This window comes from Podarcis bocagei, assembly GCF_964188305.1.
Source record: "Podarcis bocagei genome assembly, chromosome: 9".
Lineage (NCBI taxonomy): Eukaryota > Metazoa > Chordata > Lepidosauria > Squamata > Lacertidae > Podarcis > Podarcis bocagei.
In genome coordinates, this window is record NC_138134.1 from 17,823,986 (window position 1) to 17,846,876 (window position 22,891).

Genomic DNA, 22,891 nt, shown 5'->3' on the forward strand with positions numbered 1-22,891 from the left:
CTGGTCCAGTCGCAGGAGAAGAGTTGATTGCTAGCAGGTCCTGTTGTTATACATATAGACGATAAGTTTCCTTTCTGTTTCTAAATCCAGTTCTGGAAGTCGCACTGCAATAAGAGCTGAGAATCCCTTTCCTAGAAAAACGAGGGATGTACACTGGAACACTTGGGGAAGAGTCAGGGCCAGATTTAGGTTTGATAAGGCCCTAAGCTACTGAAGGTAATGGGGCCCTTTATATGTCCAGCTGTCCTTTGTCAACAACAAATTGTCACTGTTTTGTGTTGAATATATGCTATATGGTAATTTATGGACGTAATAGGTATCTAAAGCCATTTGCACATGTAGCCATGCAACCAGTCCATACAGAACGTAGGCACCCTATATATAGAAATGAGCAAACCAGTGATATTTTAGGGAGCAGGCTAGCAGGCGGGGCCCATTACTTACATTAGGCTTCCTCAACCTCAGCCCTCCAGATGTTTTTGGCCTACAACTCCCAGGATCCCTAGCTAGCAGGACCAGTGGTCAGGGATGATGGGAACTGTAGTCTCAAAACATCTGGAGGGCCAAGGTTGAGGAAGCCTGATTTACATCATAGGAGCCTACACGATACAAAACACTGTTGCTGTATGTAGGTTTTGTTTTATTTGTTTTTTATCTTATATTTTGAAAATGTACATCCAGGGGGTTTTTTCCTTTAATTTTTTGGGGGCCCCCAAGAAAGTGGGGCCCTAAGCTATAGCTTGTTTAGCTTATACATAAATCCAGCACTGACAAGAGTCTGGGGTTGCAGGTACTTTGCCCCCAAATGTAGACCTTGCCCCACCTCCAGGGGTATTACACAACCCATAGATTATCCATATATAGACATTAGCCCATGGTTGGGACGTGCTGAATTTTTCAACTTTCAACTTCCCAAAATGAGGGCTGTTAAAAATTGTCACGACTTCGGAATTCAAAAGATATTTCACTTAAATTAATATAATTCAGTTTTTGCTTGGTAAGTAAAATGTGTGTAAGATTGCATGGAAATAATTAAAAACAATTGCCAAGTACTTGCAATTACGCTCTTTATATTATTATTATTATTATTATTATTATTATTATTATTATTATTATTATTATTAAAAAACTCTATACAGTGGTACCCTGGGTTAAGAACTTAATTCGTTCCGGAGGTCCGTTCTTAACCTGAAACAAATGGGGCCTCCCGCTGCCGCTGCGCCACCGGAGCATGATTTCTGTTCTCATCCTGAAGCAAAGTTCTTATCCCGAGGTATTATTTCTGGGTTAGCAGACTCTGTAACCTGAAGCGTATGTAACCTGAAGCATATGTAACCCGAGGTACCACTGTATTACCCGACACTTTCAGAAGGTAAAATTATAATCATTTGGTTTTCTGAGAGCAGTTTCTTTGCTTCCTAACCAAACAACAGCTTAACCAAGCTAAACGTTGTCCAATCACAAAACTATAATAGCAGATTTGAATTAAATCACACCTGAAAACATATTTTTAAGAAATTTGCAATAATTCAGATTCGCCCCCTAAAACGATGCACCCTAATGTCTCATATAAGCAATGATCACTGATGCAATTTCATATGCTTTAAGATTAGATTGGAGTCGTTAAATGCATCGTGTGTGTGTGTGTGTGTGTGTGTGTGTGTGTGTGTAACTAAATAGAGATTTATTTAACAAGTCAAGTGGTTTTGCAAGCACAGGGAGGTTGGACTGAACTGATTATCTTCCCATAGCTGTAGACTTTTGTTCCCAGGTTGTTGCTGTCCTTTTGATGCTTTGGCATCGCCACTCTACCAGGAGGGTTGCTAGGAATGTTGCGCAAGAGCTGGTTGAGTCTCTGCATTGCCAGACTGCAAAGTACGATGGTGCAGGTATGCACCGCCCAGCATTAGAGGCAGGGATATATTCCTTCACACCCTGCCCTGCCTGGCAGAGACAATGTTGCACGTATGCCTCCAGACAATGAGACGACTGCACCTTTCGCCTCTAATTAAAATGATTAAGAAGGGATGAAGTGCCTTGCAGTCTGTGCAGGTAACGCAGCTGCGGAGATAAAAACTGGAACATAGTAAAATTGCCTTACGCTAAGACCATCAATCCATTTAGAGCAAGATTTTCTATACCTTGTGGTCTTCAGCAGGGGAGTCAGAACCCATTGCTGGTTTGTGGTTTTTTGTGGTTTTTTAAATTGAATTTATATACCGCCCTATACCCAGGGGTATCAGGGCAGTTCACAGAATAAAATCAAGATATAAAACCACAAAATACATAGTAAAAATAAAAACAACAACCCAATAGCCCTCCCACAGGGGAATAAAAACCACATTTTAAAAGGGCATAGGATGTAAATCGGATCAATCAAAGGCCTGGTTAAAGAGGAACGTTTTTGCCTGGTACCTAAAAGTGTATAATGAAGGCGCCAGGCGAACTTCCCTGGGGAGAGCATTCCACGGATGGGGGCCACTGCAGAGAAGGCCCTGTTCTCGTGTTGGCACCCTCCTGACCTCTCAAGGAGGAGGCATATGAAGAAGGGCCTCAGAAGATGATCTTAGGGTCCGGGTAGGTTCATATGGAAAGAGGCGGTCCTTGAGGTATTGCGCTCCTGAGCCATTTAAGGCTTTATAGGTCAAAGCCAGCACTTTGAATTGGTGCCTGAAAATATATAACGAAGGCATCAGGCAAAGTTGCCTAGATGACCTTCATAGTCCTTTCCAACTTTACAATTCTATGATAACTGCCAGTCGCTCCCCAGGGTTTCATGGTTTCTTCCAGCCTTACCTAGAGTTGCCATAAACTATTCAGTTCGACGACTGCAGGGGACAGCAGCAGGCCAGTCTGCATTTATCTACTGCCAAATACTGCTAAATACTGCTAAATACATAGATGTGGGACGTGGGTGGTGCTGATCAGAAGGTTGGTGGTTCGAATCCCCGTGGCGGGGTGAGCTCCCGTTGCTCGGTCCCTGGCTCCTGCCAACCTAGCAGTTCGAAAGCACGTCAAAGTGCAAGTAGATAAATAGGTACCGCTCTGGCAGGAAGGTAAACAGCGTTTCCATGCGCTGCTCTGGTTCTCCAGAAGCGGCTTAGTCATGCTGGCCACATGACCTGGAAGCTGTATGCCAGCTCCCTCAGTCAATAAAGCGAGATGAGCGCCACAACCCCAGAGTCGGCCACGACTGGACCTAATGGTCAGGAGTCCCTTTACCTTTACCTTTAAATACATAGAAATGAGGGTCGGTTTCCAGAATGTTCAGTGAGATTCAGGCAAGAAACTTTGGAGTCATGTGATGCCTCTGCAAGTTTTCCGTTTTTCAAAACTTGGTTTTACTTCACTTCTGTGGTTCCTAGCACCTCGCTCAGGCTTTGGGATGCCAAACCAATAATTAGAGGAATAAAACATGTGAATAGAACCTCAAAGCTTTTTTCCTCGCTTGTCTGAAAGGTGTGGATTTGTCTTAGATGATCAAGGCAATTTCTAACTCATTCGGATCAAATTCACTCTATAATTAAGGCGCGGCTCGAGAGCAGAATCTGATTGTCAGCGTTTTCCTGGGTTGGGGGGTGGGGTGGGGTGGGGGACAATCCATCATCCCCCATGTCTGTAGGATTGCAAAGTATCCTGGAGAAGGCACCGTTTGATACCTTTAAGCTGACTGCAGGGGTGTGTTCAAAAATTCAGGCCACGGAGAGCTCTTGTCTGAACAGATTCCATCACCTTCTCACAGCAACGTATTCATAAACGATGATGGGACTGCAGGGCTTTGAAGAATCCAAAGGCAATTCCAAATAATGCCGCACTACAAAGAGCCAGTCTAGCCCATATCATCCGTATCTCCACAAGTGAAGAAGAAAAGCGTGTTCACTGATAAAGAGCACATCACTGCAGATGGCTCAAGCAAGCAAGCCAAGTCGCATGCAAATAAACAAAAGGGTATTTTTGTTTTGTTTTTAAGAAGCATGAACCGCAGCGTTGGTGAACCCGTAGCTCTCCAGATCTTGCTGGACTACAGACTCCCATCTTTGAACATTGGCAGTCGGAGTCTAACATGTTCTCCACTACTACCCAATGGAAGTCTAGCATACACTGGGCAGCAGTGTGATTCGAACTCAGATTCTCTTCCCCGATCACTTTTCACTTTGTCTTCAGTCCTCTGAAGCTAGCAGCTCTGCAGGCACTTTATATAATACATTTATTACCTCAAGATTTATGAATTGCTTAGTGGAGGGGGACGTTATTGATCTAACCAGAAAATCAACTAGGGGCAGGAGCTGAGTAAGAGAGTGTTTAACTCTTTTTCTCTGCACTGTTTTCTTCTATCTTTTTCCTGCCCGGAGCTATTATTTGTCCTGCAGCGGGGAAACAAACAGTACTATATTTATCACAGAATTTGAGATGAGTGCGAAGCAAGAGGAGTCAGAGGTCCACCGTGTTGCAGAAGCAACATTCTTGGCCAGAAGCAATATTCTTGTCCTAGTATGGACCAGATGCCTGGAGTGGTTCTCTTTCCTGCATCTTTTGAAAGCGCCTTTGTGACACCCAATAATGTTGCATGAGTAACAATCTGGGCAAATGACGGGCAACGCTATCAACACAAACATTAGGGTTTTTTAAATCTTGAAGTTTTGGAGCAGTGCAATTGGCTGTAGCAACATTATTTTTAAAACACCATTAAAAAATAAATAAATTGTCATTGTACCAAAATAAATGCCTGAGATAATATTTCAAAGGTGGGGGGAATTCCATGGAGGTGGGGAATTGTAGGACAAAAACCCTGCCTTCACATACCTCCTAGTGGTGCAGCAATAAAACTGCTAGCACATTCGCAAAGCTAAGCAAGGTCCGCTATGGTTTCAAACTGGATGGAGAGCAGCATGTTGAGATCACTGCATTGCAGGGGGTTGAAGTAGATGAGTTTGGGGGTTCTTTCCAACTCTACATTCTGTGATATTCTTAGTCCATCAGAGTTCCAGAACCACTTTAATACTTCTGTGGTTGAAAAGGCACACTTAGTTCATACTGCTTCTGAAGTTACAGCTCAATAACGCAAATCCTGTAAAAATGCGTGTTGCCAGTTCAATATGACGTGAAGTTGTGCCACAAATAGTACTCAACAAACTTATAAGCCATGTATTCTTTTTCCCTAAATGCCAGTCAGAGAGATTCTTGACTAGTTTTAAATATTAGCTTGGATAGTTTTGAATAGGGATTAAATGCACTCAGTTGCTCTCGCAATAGCTGCTAGCCATGGTAGTTAAAGGGAACGCGGGTGGCGCTGTGGGTTAAACCAGAGAGCCTAGGACTTGCTGATCAGAAGGTCGGTGGTTCGAATCCCCACGATGGGGTGAGCTCCCGTTCTTCAGTCCCAGCTCCTGCCAACCTAGCAGTTTGAAAGCACATCAAAGTACAAGTAGATAAATAGGTACTGCTGCGGCAGGAAGGTGAACGGCGTTTCCGTGCGCTGCTCTGGTTCACCAGAAGCGGCTTAGTCATGCTGGCCACATGACCCGGAAGCTGTACGCCGGCTCCCTCGGCCAATTAAGTGAGATGAGCGCCGCAACCCCAGAGTCAGTCACGACTGGACCTAATGGTCAGGGGTCCCTTTACCTTTATGGTAGTTAAATGGAAACCCCATGTGCAGAGACAGTTTACCTCTGAATGCCACATGTGGAGGACAAGCAACAGGAAAGGGCTGTTGTCTGCATTCTGGCTGGCCACTTATTGGAAACAGACTAATGATGCACTATGATGCTTACCAGAACAAGATGGTTTAAGCATATAAAGCCAATCGCGGCCCAACTGCACTGACTGCCAATTAGTTTCCGGGCCCAATTCAAAATGCTGGTTTTGACCTATAAAGTCTTAAACGATTCAGGACCTCCAAACCTTAAGGACTGCCTCTCCCCATATGAACCAACCAGAACTCTGTGCTTGTCATTCAAGGCCCTTCTCTATGTCCTATTTCCCTGAGAAGGTGACAAGAGAAAGGGCCTTTTCTGTGGTGGCTCCCCTTCTGTGGAGAGGCTCACCCGTCACCTTCATTACGTGTCTTTAGGCACCAGGTAAAAAGACTCCTCTACAGGCCTTCAGCCAGTAAATAATCTATGGCCTGTTGCTGCAGGGGACTGTTATTAGGACTATTTGATTATTATGACTGTCTATTGTTATGCTTTTAATTACGTTTTTATTATTGTGCTTTTATTATTACGTGTTTTTAATGTTGTACACTGCCCTGGGATCTTTTGATAAAGGGTGGTATATAAATCAAATACATAATAATATTACAGTGCGTATTATATTTCAGGGCAGGGTAGGGAGGGCGGTGGCGGTTTGGGGAAACGAAATCTGTGCTGTCAGGTACACAGCGTACTCGGCACCAGGAAAAACAGCATTTAATTCTGCAATAACTGCGCTAATAAATTAGATGACATAAAACAACACCACAATGACCTAGCTGGGGATGCAATTTCTAACTAAGCTTCGGCTCTGGCCGAGTTCCCATTGGCTTCAGCGGGGTTACATCAGAGCTTGTGCTCTGCAGGCTGAGAATACTAGCTGCGATTACTAATATGAGCCTTATGAGGGCTTTGCAAGCAACACACAATGCTCTGTTTGTATTTGGAGATAATTAAGGAGACTTAATGGTGCTTAATAACAGTGTGGCACAATCTGCTTTGGTGCAGGGACCTCATTTCTAAGGGGAGGGGGAGGGGTCTTGGGTGCTTTCTCAGAAACCCTTGCAGATTTAAAGTCCTGGGAACCCAGAATTGCTCAGCTGCTGTGGAGTGCTCCGCCTAAATAAATACCTAAAGATCTAGAGCTTAGCCAGGGAGCCTGAACTGTGCTTTTATCCTTACTCCTCTTCCTTTGTTAATTCCAAAGTTATCACTGGATGCAGAAGATGGCAGGATAGAATCGATGACCTCACTCCAATAATGAGATGAAGTAATGATGTATGCAGAGGTTTTTTTAATTAAAAAAAAAAATCCAAGACAGGCTTTTATTTGCTCTATTGGCAAGTGAGAGAGGTTGATTTATTCTTTAAAGGTAAAGGGACCTCTGACCATTAAGTCCAGTCGTGACCGACTCTGGGGTTGCGGCACTCATCTCGCTTTACAGGCCAAGGGAGCCGACATTTGTCCGCAGACAGGTTTTCCGGGTCATGTGGCCAGCATGACTAAGCCGCTTCTGGCGAACCAGAGCAGTGCATGGAAACGCCGTTTACCTTCCTGCTGGAGCGGTACCTATTTATCTACTTGCACTTTGACGTGCTTTCAAACTGCTAGGTTGGCAGGAGCAGGGACGAGCAATGGGAGCTCACCCTGTGGCGGGGATTCGAACCGCTGACCTTCTGATTGGCAAGTCCTGTGGTTTAACTCACAGCACCACCTACGTCCTTATTTATTCTTTACCATCTTCCAAACAAGTCTAAAATAGTTTTGAGAGAACTGACTGCCAGGTAAGCTACTAGGTGCTTCCCTAATAATAGCAGTCAATGCCGTATTTGTTCACACATTGCAATGAATGCAGGTTCAAGACCTGTGATTTTGTGCAAATAAGCATACACTTGTCTATTTGTACAGTTTAGCTGTTGTGCATAAAGCCACGTGGTAGACTGTGCATTGGCTGAACGTGACGTGAATAATTCTACAGGTGTACATTTGCGTACACAAATTATACACTTGTTGCATGTAACATGTGACTACCCCAGTGTCAGATTTACGTATAAGCTAAACAAGCTATAGCTTAGGGCCCCACTCTCTTGGGGCCCTCAAAAAAATTTAAAGGAAAAGAAACCTGGATGTACATTTCCAAAATAAAAGATAAAAAGCAAATAAAATAAAACCTACATACAGCAACAGTGTTTTGTGTTATGTAGACTCCTGAGATGTAAGTAATGGACGCCCCGCCTGCTCGCCTGCTCCCTAAAATATCACTTGTTTGCTATTATTATTTCATGTTATAGCAAGTTTTTAGAGACTAGATTATTTGTAAATTGTGTTTCTAAAGGAACTTTTGTTATTGCCAAATGCCAATGTGTTTGCATTATTAAGTTTGTTATGAATAAAAAATCATTTTAAGATAGAGCTTAATAATTATTTCACTGTTAATATACTTCTTAATTGTATTTCTCTATTAATATACTTCTTAATTGTATTTCAGTTCAACAATTACTTTGATAAAATACATATTTTGTTATGTGCAAATGGCTTTAGATATCTATTAGGTCCATAAATTACCATATAGCATATATTCAACACAAAAAACAGCAACATTTTGTTGTTGACAAAGGACAGCTGGACATATAAAGGGCCCCAGTACCTTCAGTAGTTTAGGGACTCATCGAACCAAAATCTGGCCCTGGAACACCCCTATCCTTAGCAACTTTCAAGATAGCTGCACCCAGCCGCATCGGCTCATAACAAGAGTTTTGTGGGTGTCTTCAAGTCAACACAGGGAAACCATTCAGGTCTGTGTGTGGTCAGAAAGGATAACATGTCTGTCAGAGCTGCTTCCAGATCCTAGCTCACAGAGGATCACGCTAGCCAGCGATCATTAAGTAAAAGTCTTTATTGAGTTACAGTTTCCATTCTCAAGCTGCTGCGTGCAACTCTACGTCTAATGGCTAGATCGGCGAAGCTCCGTCTGAGTCTCCGCCCCTTGTGCACCAACTTAATATCCTAGCCCTGCTCCACCTTTTCCGCCTGACTGTTCTCCTCTGGGTCCCTCTGCCCCCCGGGGTCTCTTCCTTCCTGGATTCTTCTGACGCCGACCCCCCGGACCCTCCTGTCTCCTTGCACCGGGCTTTAGGACCTGGCTCTCTTTCAGGGCTGCCTACTGCGTCACTTTCCTGTGCATTTGAACTTGGCGCGCGCGCCCAACCTTCCACTTTCCATCTGACCGTTTCTTCGCTCCCCGATGGAGGTGTGGCCACTCCTGACTCATGCCCTCCCCCCTGTTGTGAGCTGCCAGTGCTTGATCCCTGGCTCCCTTCCTCTTCCCTGCTCTCTGGCGGTGACGCTGGTCCCGATTTCCAACTGCTCTCCTCTGATTCCCCTCTGGCTCTATCTTCCTGGGGTGCCCCCCTAGACTCCACCCTTGCCCTGGCCACTGGTGCTCCTTTCTGTGAATCTTCTGATTCACTGGAAAGACTCGGAGATCTCGGGTCGTCGTCATCACTCATCTTTTCTTCTGCCTCCTCCCCCTCGCTCTCTGTTTCCTCCCTTGCTCTTGCCTCTGCTCCTGAACCCCTGACATCCATCCCCCCCTCGAAGCCCCCCGTTCCCCCCTCCCCTCCTTCCGGTGCGGGAGCTGGGTGCTGCTGTGTCAGAGGGACGAACGTCGGATACAGTTCGCTTCCCGTGGCGGGCCTCCATCTGAAGTCTCCCGGTTCTTCCTCCCTGCTCTCATCGACGACGGTCACCTCCGCTTCCATCTCTGTGCCGCCGTGCTCGAAACCAGGGTCGTCCCCGAAAACGTCCATGTCCGTCTCTCCCTCACTTCCTCCTGGCGGCGTTGCTCGTCCTGGACCTTCCTGCCACTTCCTGCGCCACTGCTCCTCTGGTCTATCGTCCCACCAATACGAGGGTTCTGAGGCAGATCCCGAGGGTGACCCCTCCGGGGAACGGGCGTCTCGTATCGGGTCCTCGTCCGAGTCGAACCCCCGGAACGTGCTGGCAGAAAGCGTGGGCGTGAAAAGCCAGTCGTCGAAAAAGTCTGCTGGCATTGGTCTATGTGGGAAGAGGGCATGAAACTCGTCTTTGAGCAGAGGTTCGTCCAAGGCGTAGCCCGGCACCCAGCTGTTCGCACTGGCCGGGGTGCCCTCCTTGGCGAGAAGGTATTCTACCCCCTCTTCCCCCCATCTGGAGTCCAAAATCTCCGTGACTTCGTTGATGCGTTCCTCCTGTGCCACTCCCGCGTGCCCGGTTCTTTCTCTGAGCGGACTCGGTGCCGTTCCGGGTTCCTGAAACCTGTGCGGTGCCTTGTAGGGAGTGAGCACCGATCTGTGGAACACCGGATGCATTCTGGAACCCTCCGGAAGCGCCAGCCTGAAAGCCACCGGGTTGACCTGCTCTTCGACTTGGTAGGGCCCCAGTTGCTTATGCCCTAGTTTCTTCTTGGCCAACGACCTGGCTGGCACTGCGTGGGCTGCTAACCAGACCCAGTCTCCCACATGGATCTCTTCGCCAACCCTTCTGTGTTTGTCCGCTTGCACCTTGTATGCATGTTTGGCCAGCTCCAGGTGCCGCCGCAGCTGATCGTGGACCTCCTGCAACTCCGACGCGAACGCATCTGCTGTCTGCGGCTCCCCCTCCCCCATCCTTTCCAGTCCCGGGAAGGTCCTGGGGTGCCTCCCGTTGTTGGCGAAGAACGGCGTGACCCCCGTGGACACGTGCTTCGTGTTGTTGTAGGCGAACTCGGCGAGCGGCAGGTAATCCACCCACGTCGCAGGCTGTTGATTCGCATAACATCTCAGGTACTGCTGCATGATGCCATTGACCCGCTCCGCTTGCCCGTTGGTCTGCGGGTGTCTCGCCGACGCCAGGTTGATCTTGACGTTCAGGAAGCCCATCAGCTTCTGCCAGAAATTCGAGATGAACTGCCGCCCCCGGTCGGACAGAATAGACCGTGGCAGACCGTGAACCTTGAACCCGTGGTCTATGAACAGTTTGGCGGTTTGCTCCGCCGTGGCCACCTTGGCACACGGAATGAAATGTACCATCTTGGAGAACAAGTCCACCACCACCAGCACGGCCGTCTTGCCCCTCGAGCTGGGCAGATCCGTGACAAAGTCCAGGGCCACTCTCTCCCATGGTTCGACCGGAGTTTGCAGCGGTTCCAACAGTCCGGCCGGCGGTCTGTGCACCGGTTTGGCCCTCTGGCAGGTGTCACACCTCGCCACGTAGTCCGCGACCTCCCCTCTCATTCCGGGCCACCAGAAGTCCCTGGCGACTAATTCCACCGTCTTCTCCTTGCCAAAGTGCCCGACAGTGGGCGCGTCGTGCAGCTGCTGCAGTACCTTGGCGCGAAGTTCGTCTCCCGGCACGTAGATGGCCCCTTTACGGATGAGCAATCCATCTCTCAGCTGGAACCCGTCGGTCGTTGCCGTACCCCTTTGCACCTCTGCCATCTTTGCTTGCGCGAAGGAGTCATCCTGCAACGCTCGTCGCACCGCCTCCAGGTCCACTGTTGCCGCAGCGCACGCCCACACTGTTGGTGCGAAGATGTGCATGGCGGCCGCTGGCGTGGCGTCCTCCAGATATTGTGGCTTACGGGAGAGAGCGTCCGCCATGATGTTGGTGTCCCCCGGGACATACTCTATTCGGAAGTCGAAGTTCGCAAAGAACTCAGCCCAACGTATCTGCCTCTGGTTCAGGAACTGTGCCGTGCGCCAGTGCTCCAGATTCTTGTGGTCCGTGCAGACCTGCACCGTGTGCTTGGCGCCGATCAGGAAGTGCCTCCACGCTTTGAATGCTGCATGAATGGCCAGCAACTCCCTGTCCCAGATGGTGTAGTTCTGTTCGGACTTGCTGAGCTTCCTGGAGTAAAACGCTCCTGGCCGCCAAACCCCCTGCGGGTCTTTCTGCAGCAGGACTGCTCCCACGGCTCTGTCTGAGGCGTCTGTCTTGACCCTCATCGGCCTGCTGGGGTCGACATGCAGCAGCTGCTCTTCCGACGCGAAGAGACGCTTGAGTGCCTGAAAGGACTGCTCCGCCTGCTCTGTCCAGATGAACTTCTTTTTCTTGGAGCTAAGCGTGTCCGTGATGGCCGCTGTCTGCATAGCGAAGCCTTTGATAAACTTGCGATAGAAATTCGCGAAGCCGACAAACCGTTGGACCTCCTTCCGGTTGCGTGGGCTTTTCCAGTCCAACACCGCTCGAACCTTGGCGCTGTCCATGGCGAGCCCCTTGTCAGACAACTTGTAGCCCAGAAAATCCACCTCCGTCACGTCGAATTGGCACTTCTCCAGCTTGGCGTAGAGCCTATGCTGCTGTAGCCTGCTTAGCACTTCTTTGACGTGTCTGTCATGCTCCTGCTGCGATTCCAAAAAGATCAGGATGTCATCTAAGAAACAGACGCACGTCTTGTAGAGGAGCCCGGCCAACACGTGATGCATGAACGCTTGAAAAACGTGGGAGCCATTTTGCAATCCAAAAGGCATAACTCTATATTCGTAGGTGCCCAGTGGCGTGAACATGGCTGTCTTCCACTCATCTCCTTCCCGCATGCGAATGAGGTTGTACGCCCCTCGCAGGTCTAACTTGGTGAACACGCTGCCCTTCCGTACCTTTGTGAGGAGGTCGTCGATTCGGGGCATGGGGAAGTCCGATGGCTTGGTCACACTGTTTAAGATGCGATAGTCCACTACAAGTCTTTTTTGGGGCGTGTCCCGCTTCTTAACAAAGAATACAGGACTGCCCCCCGCTGCCTTGGACTCCCGGATGAAACCGCGCTCCAAATTATGATCTATGAACTCTTTGAGTTCCTGCAGTTCGTCCTCAGACATGGAATACAGCTTCCCTTTAGGCAGCGCCGCCCCCGGCAGCAGGTCAATTTTGCAGTCATATGGTCTGTGGGGGGGTAGCCTGTCTGCCTCCTTCTCGCAGAAAACCTCCAAAAATCCTGCGTACTTGTGGGGAATCGCTTGCAGCGTGCCTAGCAGCAGCTGAGACTCCTCTTCCTCTCCTTCCTGCCGGGGCACAATGCAGTGTTCAGCACAAAAGGAAGAGCCGAAGGTCAGCTGCCTCTGGTACCAAGCCAGCGTCGGGCTGTGCTTGTCCAGCCAACTCATGCCCAATACAATGGGCGTGTCCGATAGTTGAGTGACGTTGAAGCTGATGATTTCCCTGTGATTCCCAAGTCGCATCACCATTGGTGGCGTCTGCTTCACCACTTGCCCCCCTAGCAGCTCCCTGCCATCCACCGTGACCACCTGCAGGGGCAGCGTGGCAGGCAGCAACTGTACAGCGTGCCGGTCGACAAAGTCCTGCCCTATAAAGTCCGCATTGCTTCCCGAGTCAATGGTGAGCGGCACGTCCATGGTGATTCCATTGGGCAGCTGGAGCGATGCGGTGAGCCTCACTACTGGTTTGGGCGGGAGGGGGTCCATGGGCTGTGAAATCTCCGGGGACTTCTTCACTGACACGTCTGGCTGGGCCCCAGTGCCTCTTCCTCCAGCCAGACATCGTCGTTTCCCTGCTGTGGTTGTCCTTGCTGCGTTGCTGCAGTTACCATTGCTGAGGCTGCAGTGTGCTTGTGGAGCCTCCGGGGACACTCTTTCGCCATATGCCCTGGATCCTCGCAGATGTAACACTTCCTGTTCCCTCTAGGAGACTTCGCTTTCACTGTTGTCGGTGCTAGGGCTCTGGCTGCTGACTGAGCCCTTGCACTTCCAACCTCCATAGGTTCCGCCCCTCCTCCTGGCGGAGGCGTGGATTGCGCACGCGCTGCTTCTCTGGGAAGGAAGGAGGAGCCCCTGGCTGGTTCGCGCCCTCCACGCCCTTCGTCCCTGCTCCACGGACGTTCTTCCAGCCGCACCCCCACCGCTAGCGCCCTCTGAACGATCTCCTGCGTGGTCCGGGGTCTCTCCCCCCTCGCAATTTCATCTTTAACAGAGCCGTGCAATCCCTCCCAAAACAGGTCTCTTACAGGAGCCGAATCCCTGTCCCATTCCAGGGCACTGACCAAAGCGAAAAAGCGGGCATGGTACTGCCTTACGCTGGCCCTCCCTTGTTTCAGTCCATGTATCTGCTGCCGAGCAAGATCCACGTCAATGCTTGATAAAAAGCACCCATCCATCGCTTTAATAAAGGCATCCGCATTTTGGAGCGCCGGATCCTTATCCCTCCACAAATTGCGCAGCCATGCTTTAGCATCCCCATGCAAATGGGACATGATGAATCCCACTTTCTCTTGCTCATCTCTAAAGTCTTTTTTCAGCAGTTCCAGTGCGCACATTACATCTGCTCTAAAGTTGGGGTACTGTTGCAGGTTCCCATCGAAGTGAGAGACCAGCCCGCCTGTTCGTCTCGCCAACCCAATTCCCTCCTGTTTGGGTGTCAGTTGCCCTTGCTTCGTAAGCATGTCCAACCTGACCTGGAGATCCCTGCAGGCGGCAGCTGCCTCCTCCTCTCTCTTCCTGGATGCGAGAGCCTCGGCATTCAGTTGTGTCACTGCTTCTCTGAGTTCCGCTATCTGCTGCTCAGCCGTCATGTCGTCTGCCGTTCGTGAGCTCGCTAGTAGGCACCTGCTTCTCTCCTCTCCTCGAGGCTGTAGATGCCCACAATTAGGAGACGGAGCTTACTGTCAGAGCTGCTTCCAGATCCTAGCTCACAGAGGATCACGCTAGCCAGCGATCATTAAGTAAAAGTCTTTATTGAGTTACAGTTTCCATTCTCAAGCTGCTGCGTGCAACTCTACGTCTAATGGCTAGATCGGCGAAGCTCCGTCTGAGTCTCCGCCCCTTGTGCACCAACTTAATATCCTAGCCCTGCTCCACCTTTTCCGCCTGACTGTTCTCCTCTGGGTCCCTCTGCCCCCCGGGGTCTCTTCCTTCCTGGATTCTTCTGACGCCGACCCCCCGGACCCTCCTGTCTCCTTGCGCCGGGCTTTAGGACCTGGCTCTCTTTCAGGGCTGCCTACTGCGTCACTTTCCTGTGCATTTGAACTTGGCGCGCGCGCCCAACCTTCCACTTTCCGTCTGACCGTTTCTTCGCTCCCCGATGGAGGTGTGGCCACTCCTGACTCATGCCCTCCCCCCTGTTGTGAGCTGCCAGTGCTTGATCCCTGGCTCCCTTCCTCTTCCCTGCTCTCTGGCGGTGACGCTGGTCCCGATTTCCAACTGCTCTCCTCTGATTCCCCTCTGGCTCTATCTTCCTGGGGTGCCCCCCTAGACTCCCCCCTTGCCCTGGCCACTGGTGCTCCTTTCTGTGAATCTTCTGATTCACTGGAAAGACTCGGAGATCTCGGGTCGTCGTCATCACTCATCTTTTCTTCTGCCTCCTCCCCCTCGCTCTCTGTTTCCTCCCTTGCTCTTGCCTCTGCTCCTGAACCCCTGACAATGTCGAACAGTAATTCCCTCACAGTTCGTTAGGAGAGAACTTTAGTTTGTCACAAGGAAGAAAGGAAATAACTAAATGTTCCTTTGAGACCAGAATACTGCTGTCCACCTAACAAGGCAAACTGCCTGCTCTCTGCATGGCCCACTCCACAGGCCTTGTGGGTAAGGATGGACCAATCAGCGAATTTCCAGTCTTGAGTTCAAGTTCACCACATTTCTGCATCACTTTCATAATTTTTTTTAAAAAGAACACCATTACACAAATTCACCAGAATTTAACTGGCTCATTGGCCCTAACGTACGCTTTTTTGTATGCAGTATTGCCCAATAGAAACATTTTGCAAGCAATTTAGTGCACCCTTCCATGCTATCTTCACAGACCTATGCATTTTGATGCACCCTTTCCTAATGCACATCATCTTGCACACATTTCGGGTTGGAGAGCCACATCACAAATATCCGATAATGGTGAACATCAAAGGGTAGCCCCTGTCTTGCTTTGCAAATTGTTTTGGGAAGTGAAAATGAGGTTGGTTTGTGAACAGAACAGAATTCCCCCCCCTTCCTAGTTAGGGATAATTCTGCATTGCATATCAATTGTTGCAGTGGCCTGGTGCAGAGGATCATACCATAGATCATAAATAATTGTTTGTAAAGATGGGATGAGCATTGGGACCTTTATGAAGGGCGATGGTCATTCCCCAAGCACAAATCCTCAGATGGCTGTACAGCTGTACCTTGGAAGTCGAACGGAATCCATTCCGGAAGTCTGTTCGACTTCCAAATTGTTCAAAGACCGAAGTGTGGCTTCTGATTGGCTGCAGGAAGCTGCGCCGGATGTTCAGCTTCCGAAAATCATTTGAAAAATGGAACAGTCACTTCTCTTTTTTTCTTCTTTTTAATAAATTTAATAAATTGGAAATTTTATTTACAACATAACACAAACCCCGCCCCCAACACAGAAATCCACCCCCTTCAGACACAAATATAACAAACAACAAGCATAATTGACAACAATACAAACAACCAAAAAAAAAAAGATTTCCTTTATCCTGTTTCTGACATCCTTATTTACTTCTTATAAGATGTTTCCTTTATGAATAATTATTAAGATTTTCCTAATTGTAACTTAAATATCCACAAAGTCTCCTACAGACATTAACTGAAACATGTCACTTCTGGGTTTCAATTGTTCGGGAGCCAATTTGTTCAGGAGCCAAGGCGTTTGAGATCCAAGGTATGGCTGTACTCAGAACAACCCCCTCGCCTACGCAACTTGAAACAGCTTGCAGAAACCTTATTTTTCTCCGTTTTCCGTGCCATATGCTGAACAAGCCCCCGTGAGAAAGGCTTACCAAACCTTATTATAATCTGAATGCACTACGGTCGCTACTCAGCTTGACGTGATTAACCGTTTTGCAGCAACACCCAGGTGAGGTTTTATGGAGTTTCTTCCATGCAAGTAGCCCTTTTTCTAGCAGGTCCGGGCAGAGTGGGGAGCAGGCGGTGGCGGAACTTTTGTAGCACTGAGGCTGGGTTTTGGAAGGCAGCCAAAATGCCATCCCTCCGCTGCTTACAAGGTTTCTGCTGTTCCCTTAATAGCTCCTGGTTGATAGATAGATAGAAGGCAAGGCAGCTTTGTTTGATAGCCTAAGGCAAGGTAGTGAGAGGAGGAGGGCGAGAAACAAGTATCAGCAAAATAAGTGTTGCAACAACCAACTCATGAGCGTTAGAGAATGCACATATAAATAGACGGTAGCCAGAGAACTCATCCCTTGTTTCTTGATGTCCCTTAATGACCCAGAAGAGTGAAATGCAATACCGTTTAACATCATCTCCCCTAGTATTGTAGAGGACATGGGTGGCGCTGTGGGTTAAACCACAGAGCCTAGGACTTGCCGATCAGAAGGTCGGCGGTTCGAATCCCCGCAACGGGGTGAGCTCCCGTTATTCGGCCCCAGCTCCTGCCAACCTAGCAGTTTGAAAACATGCCAAAGTGCAAGTAGATAAATAGGTACCGCTCCGGCGGGAAGGTAAACGGCGTTTCCGTGTGCTGCGCTGGTCCGCCAGAAGCGGCTTAGTCATGCTGGCCACATGACCCGGAAGCTGTACGCTGGCTCCCTCGGTCAATAAAGCGAGATGAGTGCCGCAACCCCAGAGTCGGCCACGACTGGACCTAATGGTCAGGGGTCCCTTTACCTTTACCTTACCCCCTAGTATTGTAGGTGTATCTATGGATTCCCAAAGGAATACCAAAACATAAGTCTAAGCAGTCTCTCTCTCTCTCTCTCTCTCTCTCTCTCTCTCTCTCTCTCTCTCTCTCTGCGTATGTGTGCACACACGTGCAAACCTTCTCACTATCTGTGGGCGTTTGGTGAGCTGAAAGCAGGGTGCTCCAAGAAAGGATAAAGCTACTTTACCGTATTTTTCGCTCTATAACACGCACCAGACCATAACACGCACGTAGTTTTTAGAGGAGGAAAACAAGAAAAAAAATATTCTAAACGAAATAGTGGATATATGATTTTTGTGGTTCATGCTGTGGCCACAGACATGTGATCTGACAGTGAGTTTGGAGTAGCCCAATGCAAAAATCCTGAGGATCCATGTGGATCCATGCTTTGTAACCACGGAGGAGGGAAGGAAGGGGAACCATGGATCCTCTGCTCACAACTGCAGCAGATCCCCCCGCCACCCGCAGGCATTCGCTCCATAACACGCACAGACATTTCCCCTTACTTTCTAGGAGGAAAAAAGTGAGTGTTATGGTGCAAAAAATACGGTAATTAAATTTGTTGTTGTTTATATACGCCCTTTTGGTTTTTCTCTGTTTCTGACACACACACACACACACACACACACATCTTCAGAGTAGAGATGGAAGGAGTTTCCTGCTTGGCAGGGGGTTGGACTCGATGGCCCTTGTGGTCTCCTCCAACTCTATGATTCTATGATTCTAGGAACCGATGGATGGATGAGATAAAGCGGTGCTTTTTTTCTAAAAAAAAAGTTTAGGTGTACTCTCATGTTTTTTATGTGAGTTTGCCAAAAAGCCAGTTTTTAAATAATTTACTTCACTTTCCTTATACATACAATCAGCTGGCTGTGGCAGCTGCCTCATGGTGGGTCTAAGGACAGGGCCAACTCTGTATGAAGAAACTTACGAGAGTTATAACACAGAGAACTTGTCCATGGAGGAAGACATGATTTCCCAACAGGCGCCATTTTCAAAATTTCACATGTCTTGTCTCTACTGATTTGATCTCTGTATGAGGTACATCGCATGCATGAGGAGCAATCACACCAACTTATAGCCTTATACAAATAACAGGCTGGTAGCTGTCAGATGTTGTCTTGTTCCTGGAAGTTGTCTAGATGTTCCGTGTTCATGATTGCTTCCTTATAGGGATTTGAGAAACTCCATAAGAACACATCTGAGTTGTTTAAAGCATGACATGTCCCAAACAAATGCTTTCCTATAAGAGTTATCCAGGGATGACCCACCCATGGGGTAAAGGGAGGTGACTGCCTCAGGTGGCAGAATCCACAGCAGCAGCAGATCCTGAGGTAGATCTTTATTCAGGGCTAGCCCAACCAAGAGGCAAGACTATCTCAGGAAGCAAGATCCACCAGGCTTTGTTGTTGTTGTTGTTTAGTCGTTTAGTCGTGTTCGACTCTTCGTGACCCCATGGACCATTGCATGCCAGGCACTCCTGTCTTCCACTGCCTCCCTGCCTCCGCAGCTTGGTCAAACTCATGCTGGTAGCTTCGAGAACACTGTCCAACCATCTCGTCCTCTGTCGTCCCCTTCTCCTTGTGCTCTCAATCTTTCCCAACATCAGGGTCTTTTCCAGGGAGTCTTCTCTTCTCATGAGGTGGCCAAAGTATTGGAGTCTCAGCTTCAGGATCTGTCCTTCCAGTTGAGTACTCAGGGCTGATTTCCTTCAGAATGGATAGGTTTGATCTTCTTGCAGTCCATGGGACTCTCAAGAGTCTCCTCCAGCACCATAATTCAAAAGCATCCATTCTTCGGCGATCAGCCTTCTTTATGGTCCAGCTCTCACTTCCATACATCACTTTTCCTTAGGACGTCCCTATTTTCATTGGAGAAATGTTGGAGGATATGGGATAGGACATGCCTATTTTCATCAGAGCACTCAGGGCTGATTTCCTTCAGAATGGATATGTTTGATCTTCTTGCAGTCCATGGGACTTTCAAGAGTCCAGCACCATAATCCACCAGGCTAGCAGACCCCAATGTCAATCTATATTCCCCCCCCCCTTGTTCCTGATGTAGCTCTTCCCTCACCCCATCTTCCCTGGCAGAGAGGGGGGGATGTCATTTTGGGGTCCACCTCAGGTGCCAATATGTCTTGGGTCGGCCCTGCTCCTATCACTGAAGCCTCAGCTGATGGTTTGTAACTTACAGACGAATTATATTCTGGACTTTACCAGTTCAGGCTGCAAGTGGGAGGGGCTCACATGATGGAATAACCCACCCTCCCCCCATGGGGGAAAAGTTATAGAAAACGAGCATGTCTGAGAGGAGAGGCTAGAACTATTCTCCGAGACACACTTGTTTTCGTTCTGCAGGAATCGGTTTTCCTTTAAGCGCAGAGTTTCTCAAACTTGAGTCTCCGGCTGTTGATAGAGTACAACTCCCATTATCCCTGGCCACTGGTCCTACCAGCTAGGGATGATGGGAGTTGTAGTCCAACAACAGCCAGAGACCCAAGTTTGAGAAACACTGAAAGCAGAAGGCAGTTCAGGTGCTGGACCTCACCTGTCAATCACCTGGTGTCTGGTGAAAGTTGGGAAGGTGGTGATAGACTATATGTGACTGGAAGACACAAGATTTACCCACACTGGAGGACTGGCAGACGCAGTTGATGGACTACATGGAGTTGGCAGAAATGACTGGCAGAATTCGAGATCTGAGCGAAGAAACAATGGAGGAGGACTGGAAAAAATTTAAGGACTATTTGCAAAAATATTATAAGTTGTTTGAATGTTAAGATTGTGCACGATTAGGAAATGTTATGCTTCTGCAACTTGATTAGGTGAATGATAAAGTAAGTTATGACAGAAAAAGGAGACAAATTTGAAACAAATATATTATGTTTATTGAAAAGGTATTAAAACTAAATTACAAACTTTTGAAATTGGTAACATAATAAATTCAAAGGTACAATAAGCGGTGAAATAAGGTAATAAATTGCTGACATTGTTGGATTAAAGAATGCAATGTTGGGAGAATGCGGGGAGGTCCAATGAAAATTAACTTATTGAAAGATGATTTGAAATATATTTCTTTTTTCTTTTTTTTCTTTCTATACTTTTAAAAACTGTTTCTTGTTTTTTGCTTTGTAACTTAACCTGTGAACTTATGAAAAGAAACGCAATAAAAAATTTTTATAAATATATATATATATATATATATATATATATATATATATATATATATATATATGTGACTGGCTGAAATGACTGGCAGAATCCGAGACCAGGGGAAAGAGACGGCGGAAGAAGATTGGATGAAATTTAAAATTTATCTTAAGAAATATTGTAAAATTAATGAGTGCTAAAATGTTGTGGTTATAAAAAATAGGGGATTGTGGCTGTAAAAGATTAAGTAAAAGAAAATAATAAGGAAAAATTAGATAAAATTAAGGGAGAGGATTTGCTGAAACAAATTTGGGAATTGGGATGCAGAAAGGGGAGGTATGGGGTAGTCGGTGAAATAAGGTTTAAGAAAAAAAAGGATTTGAAATTATACATGTTTGTTTTGTGTGTTTATGTTTGTAATGTTTTGTAATGTGTATTGTGTATGTTTTATAATTTGTGAAAATTTTATAAACATTTATAAAAAAAGAAAGAAAGTTGGGAAGGTGGTGCTGCCCACCTGTCAAAGTTGGCTCAGGGAGGTGGGGGATATCAAGATCTGCTCCACTGGACCAAAAATGTTCCCCACCCCTGCTGTAATCTGTTGCATGGAGTTATTGTTTCAAGGTTTAGGGTGGAATTGTTTCTTACTGGTCTGATTGTATTGTGTTTTATATGAGGCAATCCACCCTTCTTGTGTCAGAGACAGAAGAGGGCAAGAGATACAATTATGAATGCAAGTCCCCACTTGCAGTCTGAAGTGGTTAAGCCAAACACAAATTTGCCACTTCATCCGCTGTTCGTGATAACTAGACCTACACAGAGCGTTATTTCTATACAAAATGTGGTGGGGTATTTATTTATTTATTTTGAGGCAAAGCTCTTGGATAAAATTAAGGCACCATTATAAACCTGTATTTAATAGCTGCTCAAAAACAAAAGCTGTTCCCTTTTCTTTGGAGTGGGGATTGTAATGATATAATCTCAGTTCGAACTGTATCTAGATTAGAAAGGGGAAGGAAGTGGCCACGCTGCTTCTGTAAACTAAAGAAGTGGCGTTCTCTAGCCAGTAGCCAGACAAAGCTCACAACAGTGCAAATTGCAGCAATGATCTGTCTATTTTCTTGCATTATTTGGGCAGACTCATCCCATAAACCAGCTAAGCACATTGTAGCCCATTAATTGGATTTGGATTTTGGATTTGATATCCCGCTTTATCACTACCCTAAGGAGTCTCAAAGCAGCTAACATTCTCCTTTCCCTTCCTCCCCCACAACAAACACTCTGTGAAGTGAGTGGGGCTGAGAGACTTCAGAGAAGTGTGACTGGCCCAAGGTCACCCAGCAGCTGCATGTGGAGGAGCGGAGACACGAACCCAATTCACCAGATTACGAGTCCACCACTCTTAACCACCACACCACGCTGGCTCTCTCTCTTCATAATTGAATTATGCCTCTCAATATTGCAAGAGCTTTTGTTGTCATCTTGTACCCTGACTCCTCTAAGATTGCCTAAAGCCCCTCAGAATATAATAGCAGAATAAATCCATAAAAATATTATAAACTATTTGAAAGTCTAAAAACCAGGGGGAAAGAGACACTTATCGTACATGTTAAAATTATGATATTTTCTAGCTCTCGAACATATGGGTGGCAACAGATGACACTATAATTGTGTCCTCTGCACGGCAATTTTATTACCAAAGTTTTGTTTATCAAGTTTGGGCTGCCCGATTATATGTTGTCGTATAGTGTCAGATAAGGACCTGGGAGACTATGGTTCAAATCTCCACTCAGCCATGAAGCCCACCTTGGGCCACTCACTGCCTCTCAGTCTCGCCTACCACACAGGGTCGTTGTGAAGATAAATTGGGGGAGAGAAGTATTTGCACCACCTTGAGCTTCTTGGAAGGAAGGTGTCATGTTGTTGTTGTTTACTCATTTAGTCGTGTCCGACTCTTTGTGACCCCATGGACCAGAGCACGCCAGGCACTCCTGTCTTCCACTGCCTCCCGCAGTTTGGTCAAACTCATGCTGGTAGCTTCGAGAACACTATCCAACCATCTTGTCCTCTGTCGTCCCCTTCTCCTTGCGCCCTCCATCTTTCCCAACAATAGGGTCTTTTCCAGGCAGTCTTCCCTTCTCATGAGGTGGCCAAAGTATTGGAGCCTCCGCTTCTAAATACTTAACTATTCAAACATCCAGCAACTTGCACCAACATTCACAACGTTTCAAAACACTCGGGGGGTTGGGGAATCTATCCAAAGTCAAAACAGGGCCGAAATAAGACAAACAATTTAACAGGAACAGGCGACAGGAAATCAGAGGGGTCCTTGATGAATAGGGATGATTAGAGCTGAATGCAGTGGGGCTCCACAAATACTTCAGTTCATCAGAGGACATGTTCCAACTGGCTCTTTGCTGCTTCTGGAAT